Source organism: Lissotriton helveticus, chromosome 1_1 (genome assembly GCF_964261635.1).
Source record: "Lissotriton helveticus chromosome 1_1, aLisHel1.1, whole genome shotgun sequence".
Lineage (NCBI taxonomy): Eukaryota > Metazoa > Chordata > Amphibia > Caudata > Salamandridae > Lissotriton > Lissotriton helveticus.
Genome location: NC_136057.1, coordinates 1,934,427,082 through 1,934,439,994, shown reverse-complemented (window position 1 = coordinate 1,934,439,994; position 12,913 = coordinate 1,934,427,082).

Sequence of the window (12,913 nt, the reverse complement as noted above, 5' to 3'; positions counted from 1 at the left end):
GCATTGAGTATCCATAAAACGCCAATTAAACAGAAAAGCACACAATACAGTCAACCGTCAAATGTTTGAACCAGACAGTACCAGAATACACAAAAGAAAGTTAATATAAAATAACAGCATACATCATCTCTTGTGTTGCCAAATAAAAATACACGATACTGCAATCATTCTTTAAGCAAGTGGGAGGGGTGGGGGGGGTGCACAGAATAGAAGACACGCCCTGGGAATGCTTGCGAACACGTGCGGGAAGCAGCAGCTGTTTTCAAGCACACTCATGCTTGTGGCGCATCCACCTTGCGGGAGCGAGCAGCGGCCCATTAGCATGCGCGCCGCTGCTCGCTCCCGCAAGGTGGATGCCGCCACAAGTATGTGCTTCCAAAAAGAGTAGAGCGACGTCTAAAGGTCCTCCTATGCAGAGCATGCGTGCTGCGTAGGCGAGACCTAAAAACCAAGTTAAGACTAAAGACACCTTGCCTTCAACTGGACCCTTTTCAGACTCACACAAGCACGCTCCTTATAATGAAAAATAAATAAGAAAAAGGTAATAATGTTACTTCTCCTAAGTGGTATTAGAGGTTCTCCAGGCTCAGATGAGGAGATGGAATCTTTGGTTTTGCAGCTTGACTCTTTCCCACCTAATACTGTCAAAATAAAGGCTTTGGACACATTAAACCAGATTCCTCCTGCTAAAACAGCCTCTTCCGGTATGGTTGTAAGATTTACACCTTCCGCTGGGACAAAGCCAGTGTTGGGCACGTAGTCCTCAGCGATGGAGGTGTCCATATCTGTGATGCGAAATTGTAGACACCAAAGGATTTCATTGATATTAGTAATAGTTCTGCATAGTCAGTAGTTGTAAATGCAACAGACTTCTCTATTCGGTTAAAGAAGCAATGGCCTGTGAAAGGAATCTTACCAAAGATCTGAGTGACCCTAAAGCTTTGAATGGCTCAATCGAAAAACATTTGGTTGAGCACTTACATAATGAAATTAAAAATAAAGTGGGAAAAGTGTGGTGATGGGTTTAGTATGAAGGAACCATTTTGACTCCATTGATAGAGCCATGACCGGCTCTAATGTCCATGGCCAACCTCTTAAGAACATTGGAATTCATACCCTATCTAGAGCTGCATTTCTGAGGATGATTCTTTCCATCTAGGTCTGTCATGTTAGGAATAGTTGACAGAGGCAGGAAAAATCAACGAAGTGCTTCAGGGCGTTTATTGGTCTGTTTCACTGAAATAAATTCCTGCTTTAGAGGATTTATTTTTAGTAAAACAAAATGCTGAGTATGCCATAATTTAATGACAGCCTGTCTGGCAGTACATTTTTGAAAAAGTACAAAGAGAATAGAACCCCAGAGGTCAGCTCCAGCACCTATGGCAAACCTCAGCCTAGGGCTGGCACAGCTCATAAAACCGTCCTTTGACCCCATTCATAACTCTTAAAATATTCTTTTTAATTGGCATCACATTTCTACGGAGAGTTAGTAAACTGCAGTCCATCATGATGCAGATACCTGACCTGCAAAAATACATGGACAGAGTGGTAATGAGAACAACCCCACAGTTTCTACCAAAAGTGATATCGCATTTCATGTCAATCAAGCCATACACTTGTGTTCTTCCTACAGCCTTAAATCACAGACAGAGAGGACTGTTGTGTATTATCTACAGAAAACAATCTGGAAAAGGAACTAATTCTTCATTTCCTTCGCCCCAACAAGCAAGGGATTCCTGTCACTAAAGGAACCATGGTTAGATGGATAGTCCAGACAATCCAGACATGCTAAAAGACAGAGGGAATACCACTAGGAGACACATCAAGGGCACATTCCACAAGGAAAAAGGGAGCAACGCTTACTTTTATTGCTAATAAGTCCTTCAATGGCCTCTGCATGGCCGTCACGTGGTCTTTCCTGCACACTTTCACAAAATATTTCCGTGTAGACATTCAAGGTAACAAGGGGACATGAGTGGGATAAAGGGTACTAAAACAATTGTTTGCAAATACACACTCTTTAAACCCAGTCTCCCAATGGAAGAGGATGTATTACAAAATCAATGCAGAGCATGTGATTACAGAAAAGATTTACAAAACAAAATAGTTACTTACCTTCATGAGTAGTTTTGCAGTTTGAAGAATTTTGTAGATTTACATGCAACTTCACCTGAATAAGGTGAATTTGCGAAAGAGGAAGCTATAAAAACAAGGATGTCATCCAAGGGGAAAAAAGAACCTGAAGATGGTAACCATGCCAATGGGCTTCCAGGACGTTCGCCTTGACGCCATACAATGATGGACATTATACCAAATGGTCGATGACGCACTCAACAAGAAGAAAAAATGAAGGGACTAAAAGAGACACTTTCAGACGCAACCACCAGTCTAGATGGCAGAATAATGGGCAACTTCTGAATCCAGCACATAGTTCAAGGTTCAAATCTACTTCTACAGGTAAGTACCCATTTTGCTCTGCGCATCAAGGCAGCAAATTCCACCCCTCTGTTCTTTTTTTCACCACCTTACACTTTCAATATCGTTAATATTTTAAGGTGACCATTGCAGGCTTTCTATTTATTCCTGTGTCTCCTTGTCACGATTTTACTGTCTTTTGCATCCTTCTTTCTCCATTAGCTGCCTTTCTATTGCTCAGGGGTCAAAGTCTTATGTGCAGAGGAGGCAGAGTGAGAGCATTAGAGGCCAGAAGGGATCCAGAGAATGAAGAAGGAGGAAGTGGGTGAAGGTTTGAAATCGAAAAATGCTGCTAGATGACTTCCAATCAGATTTCAGACCTGGATGCAGCAATGATACTGCAATGGTACAGAATAATTACAATGCATTCTTCATCCTTGATGATGGGGATTCCTGCCTTCTCACCTTGCTGGACCTTTCTGAGGCATTTGAAATGGCCAATCATGTTATCCTATGAAAAGTTCTTGAGAGAATGGGCTTTAGACTGATAGTCCTTAGATTAGTCGCCTTTTAACTCAACAACCGCTGCCAATAGATTAAGAACTCCAACTTGTGCTCCAATCCACTGCAAAGCTCAATTTTTTTCTCTGATCTTCTTTCATTTATACATGGAACCCATTCGCTCGCCTATAAAACTCAAGCGTTCACCACCATCTCCAAAGATACTCTCCAATCTATAATGTCTGCACCTCATTTTATTGCATTCCCAAAATGGAGAACATCTGCCCGACAAACCCATCTAATCAGATTACCCTCATAAAAAACCTGAATTTAGCCGCATTTTTTATTCAAGAGGTTGACAGATGTACAAGAAGGAGAAGTGGCATGATGCAATGCAGTTGGGGCGGGATAGTTGGAAGATGTATTGAAGAGTAGGTTTGATCTTAATTTCCGCAGGCAGGGAGTTACAAAGGAGGAAGGCAGTTCCAGAGAATGACTGATGTAAGGCATGTGAGTTTTTGAACAAGGGGATTCCAAGAAAAAGGTTGTCTGCTCCTGAATTTTCTTAAATGTACAGAAATCTTGAAAAGATTGCCAGGTAAAGTGGGGATCTTGAATGAATTGCTTTGTATGCTAAGGAACTCAGCTTAAATATGATCCTAGGGCACAATAGGAAGCCAATGAAGATCAATTAGAAATGGAGAGATATGATCAAATTTCTTTGAAGGGGACACACAACTGGCTCTAAAGTCAAGACAGACTTGAGAGGCATAACGTTGGAATTGAAGACCTCAACCAGAACAGCGTCATTGAAGTCCAGATGAGACAGTATTAGAGCCTAAGCCACAGTTTTCAGGAAGTTAGGCTTAACATCTGTTTTTATCTTTTTTGAGCTTGTAGGTGAAAGTTAGTGGTTTTAGCAATTTTGTTTATGTGAGGTATCATGAACAGGGAAGAGACTAATGCTATTGCAAGGGAAAACATAGTAGTTGAAAGAGCGAGGGAGAATTCAGTAAAATTCATTTTAAATGCTGCAGTAGATTGGGTTTGAATGTTTTTGTACTTGCAGAGAACAGTATGAATTTTATAGACATGGTGCAAGGGTACCGATGTTGGTGCATGGCAGCCTCAAGTGCGCCAGCGCATTGAGAGAGCTAAAGAGCGCCATATCTTATGGCGCTTTTCAGCTCTCCAATTCACGCAACGCAGCAACTTGCCTTGCTGCACTGTGTTGCGTTAATTCTGAGTTAATTCGCTCCCAGATATCCATTTGTGGAGTGGTGTGGCTCACTGGTTAGAGGCGGCAGACCTGTAAGCAGAGAACGGCCCGGGACCAGGGTTCAATTCCAGACGCGGCAGGGTCGTGGACCAGGGTCAAAACGGACTCTATAATTCTCACCTCGGTGCCTACTCTAACCAGGGAACACACTCGGCAACTCTGGGCATTAAGCTTGCCTCATCTCTACAACCGCCCCCCCACAGACGCCGGGGATGCCTGGTTTCACCTTGGAGATACCCAGAAAGGGACCATCTCACAGGGAAAACCAGGACGGGTTCCCCAGCGGTCTTCAGCTCCAGGATACTCCATGGAGTCGCAGTGCGCTTTACAAGTACACCCACATTTGACATCTACAAAACACTGAATATGGTTCTTGATTTTGCTCCTTTGTAATAGTTTGACAGTGTTTCAGAAAGGCAAGCATTAAACACTGCTCAACATGGCGTTGGCCCCCTGCTTGACCCTCAAAAACTTAGCCTAAAGGTCAAAGCCACCCCTTTATAGTCTCCCTCAAGCTCCCCTGCATACCTGGTGTATGCCAGTCTCGAACACTAGAGCTGTCATGTTGGTTTGTGATCAAGGTGCTTGGTGGAAGTGAGAAAAGAATAAAAGCCCTTTGACTCTACTACTCGCGTTATACTCCGTAGTGCGTCTTGGCGCCTAGCCTCCCCCTCCATGCCCAACCAAAACTGCAGAGAAACCAGTCTTGTTGTGCCTCTTCCCTGTCGATGTCTGGTTGTACAATCTCATTGTTTACCAGCAAGCAGAATCCCTCGGATGAGGGCACAAGAATATCTTCCCTTCTCTAATCATGCTTGGGGATACACATTTCCATTATTGCCTCGGTGGAGATCTATAGCATGAGAAGGACAAATGTGTACATAATTTTCATAAAGCTTTAAACAGGATATGAGACAAGCACAGCACAGGAATCACTTCCACAACCCTCTTCTTTCATCGTTCTTTGACAACTAGAAGAAAAGAACGCAACATAGTATGAAGCAACCTAAGGTGCACTGACAGACCAGGGTCCAGAGATGGAGCTGACTGACAGTACAGATAATGACAAGATCACCAAACGTTTAACCGCACCTACCATACAGTTCTCCTATTGTTCATTATGTTGTGAAGAAGTTCTCACAAGATTAGGAATGTGGATAGGAATTAAGGTCGATCTATGTCAAGGTTTTTCTTCACCTTCGTGCCACGCAAGGGGGCGCAGGGGCTGTGCAAAACCTAAGTGAGATTTATCAAGCCACCTTGCGTGACCCTGCATGGCTTGACAAACCTAGAGTGACAGGAGGAAGCGCAAGTCCCTGCCTTGCATTACTCCGTGGCAGGAAGGCGTTTTATGGGTGGAGCGTGGGTGTTCTCATGAATCCACCCATGGATTTGGCACATTCCCAGATTTACCAATAGTGGTAGACCTGGTAATGCGTCGTAATGCTACGCCTCCCCAGGCGAGGCTTAATGAGGAGAAATATCTTTATTTCTCCTTGTTTTTTCCACGTTTCTATGTGTGCTGTTTTTCGGCAGCACACACAGAAAAGAGAAAAATGCCTCAGGATTGTTTTTGTGCAGGGAGGTGTCCCTGTTGGGATGGCGTAGTATTTTAACGTATTCCCTGGTTTACAACTCTTAGTAAATATGGAAACACACCAAAGGTTATGTGGGAATGGGCCATTCTGCTTCTAGAGTTCAAATTTACCAGGCCTTTGCTCCAGGTGTGTTATTTATATTTTCTTCATCTTCCGAACATGTTGGTAGGTCTACTCCGACTACAGAACGTTCTAGTAGCAATAGTAGAGGCTTGCAGCTGTAGTAGAGGCTTGAAGAAGGAGTAAGGCCAATCATACAGAGAGTGGCCCGGGGTAACTTGTTTAGAGGAGCCGTGGCCTGGTCTGAACAACCCAGGTCTGGGGATATCTCGCTAGCGCGCCTCTCCTCTCAGTGATCAGAACTCACAGTGGTTGCGGTCTCAGATGTTTAATTCCCACCTGGCCTGTGAATCCAGAATGGTAACAAAACAGCTCCCTATTCATACACGGGCAAGCTCATCTTTCTCAACGCCACTACGCTCAAGGCTTTGAGTTCAGTTTCACTAAGTCTTTTAACTGCCATTCTAGCTGCATATTGCTGTTCAAGTGGTCACCAGTATCTTCCGAAGTCTGTAATCTAGTGATCCCAGCACTTGCTCAACAATCTGATGTTTTTTTGTGGTTCTGGGGCAGTCAGTGATTACTGGGCAGCAACCCGTCGGGGTGGATAGCCAAGTTAAGGCTAAGTGATGGAGGGAACAGAAATTAAGACTCAATTAGTTTAGAAAGAGAGACAGACTTTATTAACAAGTAAGTACAATGTACCTGTTAAAGCATTGGTATAAAAATAACAGAATTAACAAGTACATTCTGGGAAAAGATATGAGGCCAATGTTTTTATATCTTCTTTGCGCTTGGTGCTAGATTCATGTGAACATTAGTCGTATGCCCAATACTACTGTGTGGCATTCAGATCCACTCTGGCTCTCTTAAGGCGCTCGGGTCTCTGATTCTTAGCAGAGACAAAGCTCCAGTAACAAGCATTTGCAATGCAATAGGTCTCGCAGTTACTTGAGTTTGAGCTATTGGTATTGTAAATGACAAAACCCTTTATGTTTTTAAAATGAAAACAAAAATAAAAGGCATTGTTATTTGCAATGGTAATAGCTCAAACTCTCGGGAATGCGAGACCTATTGCATTGCAAATGCTTGTTTTTACATATTTCTATAGCGTGAACTCAACCCGAAGGTATCGGAGCGCTTTACAGAGCACCGTATTTACATGACAAATTCAGGCGCGGGGAGATTGAGTGATTTGCCCAGAATCACAGGATGTGGACGCGACCCCGAGGCTCGAACCCTGGTCTCCAGCACCAAGGCCGGGCGTTTATGCCGATGGACCACGTCCTCTCAAGTGTGAGCTAGTGCATATGCTGTGCTTGTACGTGAGTGAGAAGTGAGTGGGTGACAGCGCACGAGCCTTTGTATGAGCACGTGTGAATGCGTGATGCTGTTTTCATTAGTATGATCTGTGCCTGTGTAAATGTTGGGGTACATGTGACCGGTGACGTAGAAATACCCCCCACCACGCAGTTGGGGCAGGCTACCGGCATTGTACACGGGCGTCGGCAGGCCCCCGGCTGAGCTGGGAGCCCCCCCATGCATTTTGTAGGCATGACCCCTCAAGTTTACTTACCACTGCTTGTTAAGCCAGCTGTTTAAAAATATTTTAGTCCGGACACAAAATGCAAGCCACATGTATTGACTTTGCCAGTGGTTTTTAAAGTTAGTTTTAACTTTAGTTAGATTGCTATTCGTTCGCCCTTAGCCAACTCTCCCCCAGATGCGACAGAAGTTCCCTTGTAAGTTTTCTAACTGGGCAGCTGAATACGTGTTTCATTGGCAGCAGCTCGGGGAGGGGGGGGGCTCATTTCCGCACTAACCGGATGGGCCTGGGGAATATAGAGCCTAGAACAAATCTTCCAAGAGGGGGGGGGGGGGGGGGGGAGGGGCACGGGAGATAGTGAATGCCGAAAACAGCTATTCTTTGCAGGGCTCCTCATTTCCTCATTAACAGCTGTTATGTTCACTCATCTGTGGAACGCACTTTATCGACTTCGAAAGGATAAATGGCTAAGCAGGCCAAGCCAGCTTTGAATGTGTATTATCTGGTGCTTTCACCCACCACATTTCTTTACTAGCAGAGCCCTTATGGATCGGTGCTTTCAAAAGGGCTTTTTGCAGAGGCCAGAGCAGAATTGAAGTGTTGAAGGCGAGAGCGCTTGGAGCTGAGTAGCATCCATGGTCCCATCTATAGCAGCGGAGGGGTCGGACGGTGGCCTGGTGGTCTCAGCCTGCAGCAAGAGGCAGAATCCGTCCGAGCAATCCCTCGGGCACCCTATTATTCACCATATATGAGGGCAAGAGAGCGAGGTCAGGCTTCCAAACCCCATGCAGAGGAGTGAAATGATAAAATATACTCCCTTCATAGAGAGCGTGCTCCCAAAACACAGCGTCTCAACCAACATACATGTAGACTTATGGCATGCACGTGTCTAAGTATGAGCACGTGTAAATGTAAGCAATGTATGGCGCTCAGTCTGACAGCAAAGCACAGCAAACCGAACACAGCAAGTCTAGAACATTTTGTAATGAACAATTTCCCACCAAAGATTCATTGACTAAAACGCCAACCTCGGATGGGCCTCTCGGAGCTACAACAATCTCTTGGCATTGCTGTGGGGAGGGGAGGGGGGAGAAATGCGAGACACGGCCTGGCGAGAGGAGAAATGCGAGACACGGCCTGGCGGCCGTGAAAAGTGTGAAGCAGGGGGCGGGGGAGAAGCTTTTAGGGGCGGGGAGGCCGAACGCGCTGGGGAAGCAACAGATGGCTTGGCTTTGATGTGGACGCGCGAGGAACCCTGGTCTCCAGCACCAAGGTCGGGCATTTATGCAGATGGACCACGTCCTCTCAAGTGTGAGCTAGTGCATTTGCTGTGCTTGTACGTGAGTAAGAAGTGAGTGGGTGACAGCGCACAAGCCTTTGTATGAGCACGTGTGAATGCATGATGCTGTTTTCATTAGTATGATCTGTGCCTGTGTGAATGTTGGGGTACATGTGACCGGTGATGTAGAAATACCCCCCACCCCGCAGTTGGGGCGGGCTACCGGCATTGTATACGAGCGGCGGCGGGCCCCTGGCTCAGCTGGGAGCCCCCCCATGCATCAGCCCGGCTTGCTTGAATCCAGTGGCAAAGTGAGCAAGGGACTCACGTCTGAGCATACCCTGCCAACTTATGGCGGCCAAAAGCGGTACAAAAGGGGGGTGGTGATGGACGGAGCATCTGAATCAATCAAATACTCACACCCAGTCGAAAGATCTGGGTTTAATCCATCACCGTTCTTTAGCCCACTCTGCCACCCCAGTTCAGACATGGCTATATGCAAATCAGTCTGACCCTGTGCCTCATGGGAACAGTCCAGTCCGAACTACCAAGTGTCTTCCCCGGACCGGAAACAATCATCTTGATGATCAGCTGTCAGACACTGACGAAGCCGCAAGGCGAAACGCGTCTGTCGGGGGGTGAGGGGTCTTCAATAAAACATCAATGGAAGGATACCTGTGTGCTCTCCGTTTTTGGCTGCATGAGGCTGATTGTGTTTGAATATATATATATTTATTATTGGACAAGGAAGCTTTTCTTATGTCGTCCAATTCGGGTTTACATGAACCTGAATGCTCTAAATAGTAGGCTACAGGAAAAAAGTTATCTTGCTGCTACCATAAGAGGATGCGGAACACGGAACCCCTGTCGTGAAAAATAAACAAAAAGGCCATATAACATGGGACGATCATCTGCGGTCATAGACGATGAAGCAGTTATTCCTGCTGCTGAAAGTGTGAGGTGAGATGGTGAGATGACACTGAACCCTAAGAGGGACATCTGAGAACTCTGTAGCCAGAAACTAAGCAGCAGGCACAAAGGCCTGTACTCCTTTAGCACTTTGACCATAACGCTTATCAAATCAAAGCATGAGAAGGAGTATGTCATGTTCCTGGAAGAACAAAATAAGATAAAAACAAACATCAGAATTGTTTATAGCACCTCATATATGCTTACTGAAACATAGAAAATCAACTAAAATCCAAGGTTAAAGTGAAGTTATGGTTACAAAATAAAACCAACAAGCATTAGCCATGCCAATAGGTCTTGCGTTTCCGAGAATTAGAGCTATTGGGCCCAGATGTACGACCATTTTTGCATGCGCAAACGGGTTTGCGAATCCATTTGTGCATGCAAAAATAGCTTGGGCCATGTGCAAAGCCTATTTAGCGAGTCACAATTTATTTGAGACTCGCTAAATAGGTTTTTCAAGTTGCTATTAGGAAGGGGCGTTCTCTTCCTAATAGCGGTCGCAAGCTCATGTAGGAATGATTTGCGACCGCAATTGCCATTGCAAAACACTCGCAAATTACCACCCTCTCCAAAAGGGTGGTAATCCACTCGCAAAAGGGAAGGGGTCCCCAGGGGACCCCTTCCCCTTTGCAAATGCAGGGAAAAAATATTTTTTAAGGGCAGGCAGTGATCCCAGGGACCACTACCTCCTCTTAGAAGATTAAACAAAAACGTTAAATTTTTTTTCTTTTTTAAATGCATCCCGTTTTCCTTTAAGAAAAATGGGCTGCATTCAGAAAAAAACCCTGCTTTACTGAAAAGCAGTCCCAGACATGGTGGTTTGCTGATCCCAGCAGGCCACCATACCTTGGAGGGCTTGCCATTCACAATGGGGTCGCAAATTACGAGAGGCTCATTAATATTCATGATCCTCTCAATTTGCAACCCCATTGGGAATCGCAAACAGTGTGATACACACTGTTGTACATCCAAAATAGTGCCTCACAAATTGCGAGTCGCAAAAACTCGCAAATTGCGAGGCGCTATTTTGGCGTCGTACATCTGGCCCTTGGAGTTGTAAATGACAATGCCTTTTACCCATGTGTTATGGAGTGGAGTGGAATTATGTGGGTTAGATTGGTAGTGTTAGTTGTGGAATTGTGTGGCATGGAATTGTGTGGCGTGGATGTGTGAAGTGGAATTATGTGAGAGGGTGTGCTGTAGGATTATGTGGATAGTAATTATGGCCCACATGCATCAAAGCAAAAACCGGTCACAAACGGGCAGATTCTCAGAATCTGCCCCTTTGCTATCGGTATTTTTGCATTTGGGATGCATCATCCCAAATGCAAAAATCGCAATTTGAGTAATCTCTAGATTGCGATTACTTAATTTGCCATTGCATTTAAGGAATCGCAAATTGAAATTCCTTAAATGCAATGCATTAAAGTAAAAAAACAAGCGATTTCGCTAATAGCGGGTGCAAATTACCATGAAGTTGAACTTCATGGTAATTTGCAAAAATTTTGAAAAATGCACTAAAGTGTATTTCTCAAAGTTCCATTTTACAAACACACATGCCCTTGGGGCATGTGTGTGTGCAAGATGTACTCATATGCAGGTTTCAGGGGTGCAACAGGGTGTCCTTTTGACACCCTGGTACCCTTGAAATTGCATTTTCAATTTGTGATTCTTTAATAGAGAATCGCAAATTGAAAATGTCTTCCCATTCAATCCTATGGGCCTCTAGGCCCATAGGAATGAATGGGGAGGTATTCCTTAATTGCTACTCGCAATTTGCGATTTGCAATTAAGGAATGTTTAGAAATCGCTATTTTTTAAGCGATTTCTACATGAATAGCCTTTTGCTATTCCTTATTAGCGAATCCTTATTTTTCGCTAATAAGGAATCGCAAATGGCATTGTTGATGTATGTGCCAGTAGGTGGTTTTGAGTGTAAGGACATTTTGTGTAGTGTAATTGTGTGTCATGGAGTGTTATTATGTGAAATGGCATGTTGTGTTGTGTAGTGGTATGTTGTGGAGTTAAATTAAGTGGTGTGCTGTTAAATTTTGTGGCATGATGTGGCATTCTGTGGTGTGGATTGTTGGTATGTGGTGTGTTGTGTAAATATGTTGTTGAGTTGAATTATGTGGTTTGTTGCCGAATTATATGGTGCAGCATGGAAATGTGTGGAGTGGAGCTGTGTTGCGTAGAACTGTGTGGTGTTGAGTGAAATTAGGCTGATCGGAATTATGTGGCATGTGGAGTGTATTTATGTGGATTGTTGCTATGTGGCAGTTGCCAGTGTCCTAGAGTAGAGTGGGAGGAGTAGATTATTGTAGATTGTATTTGTTGGAGTAGAGTGTCAGAGTGGAGTAGGGGGAGTAGAGTTGAGTAAAGGGGAGCAGAGTTCAGTTGCAGAAAGTGTCGTAGAGTGCAGTGTCACAGAGTGCAGTGTTGTAGAGTGGTGTGGAGTGGGGTTTAATAGGGTGGAGTGGCAGGGCCAGCTCCTCCGTTAAAGCTGAGGAGCGGTGCCCCACTGAAATGCCCCCAGAGACGAAAAATAAAATGGTAAGAAATTAATTCATTACCATTTTATTTTTCGTCACCCCGTCTCGAATGGCAACAGCAGTAGGGAGGAGGGTGGGCTGCCTTTGCACTTGTTTAAAGTGCGCATGTCTCTTTGGCCGGCCGTCTCGCGAAGACCAGCCAGACATGCACACTTTAAAACTCTCAACCCAGCTGTTTTAAGACAGCTGGATTGAGAGTAAGTACAGGCCTCCAGTGCGCTGTGGAGAGCTGAGGCAGGCCACTCTCTCCAATCATGGCACTACTCTCATGCTGGTTAACAGCATGAGAGCAGGCTTGGACTCGCTTGGGGGCCTGCCTCGATGAGAGAAGACAATTGAGGACATCGTGCTCATTGCAGGAAAGCAAGTGTGTTTAATTTAATGTTTTGTTTTTTTATCCCACCCACACCACCACCCTCGGGACATGGCAGCCTCCATTTTGGAGTGGGTTGGAGTGGATTAAGGTAGTGGGATGGATTGGATAGAGGTGGATTGGATTGAGGCAGATTGGGTTGTATTGTCTTGGAGTGGCTTGGGTGGGTTGGGGTGGATTGAAATGGGGTGAGGTGGATTGAAATGGGGTGAGGTGGATTGAAATGGGGTGAGGTGGATTGAAATGGGGTGAGGTGGATTGGAATGTGGCAGATTGGAGTGTGTACTGAGCTAAAGTTTATTTGGAAGCTTGGAAAAAACAATGTTGAATAAGAAGGT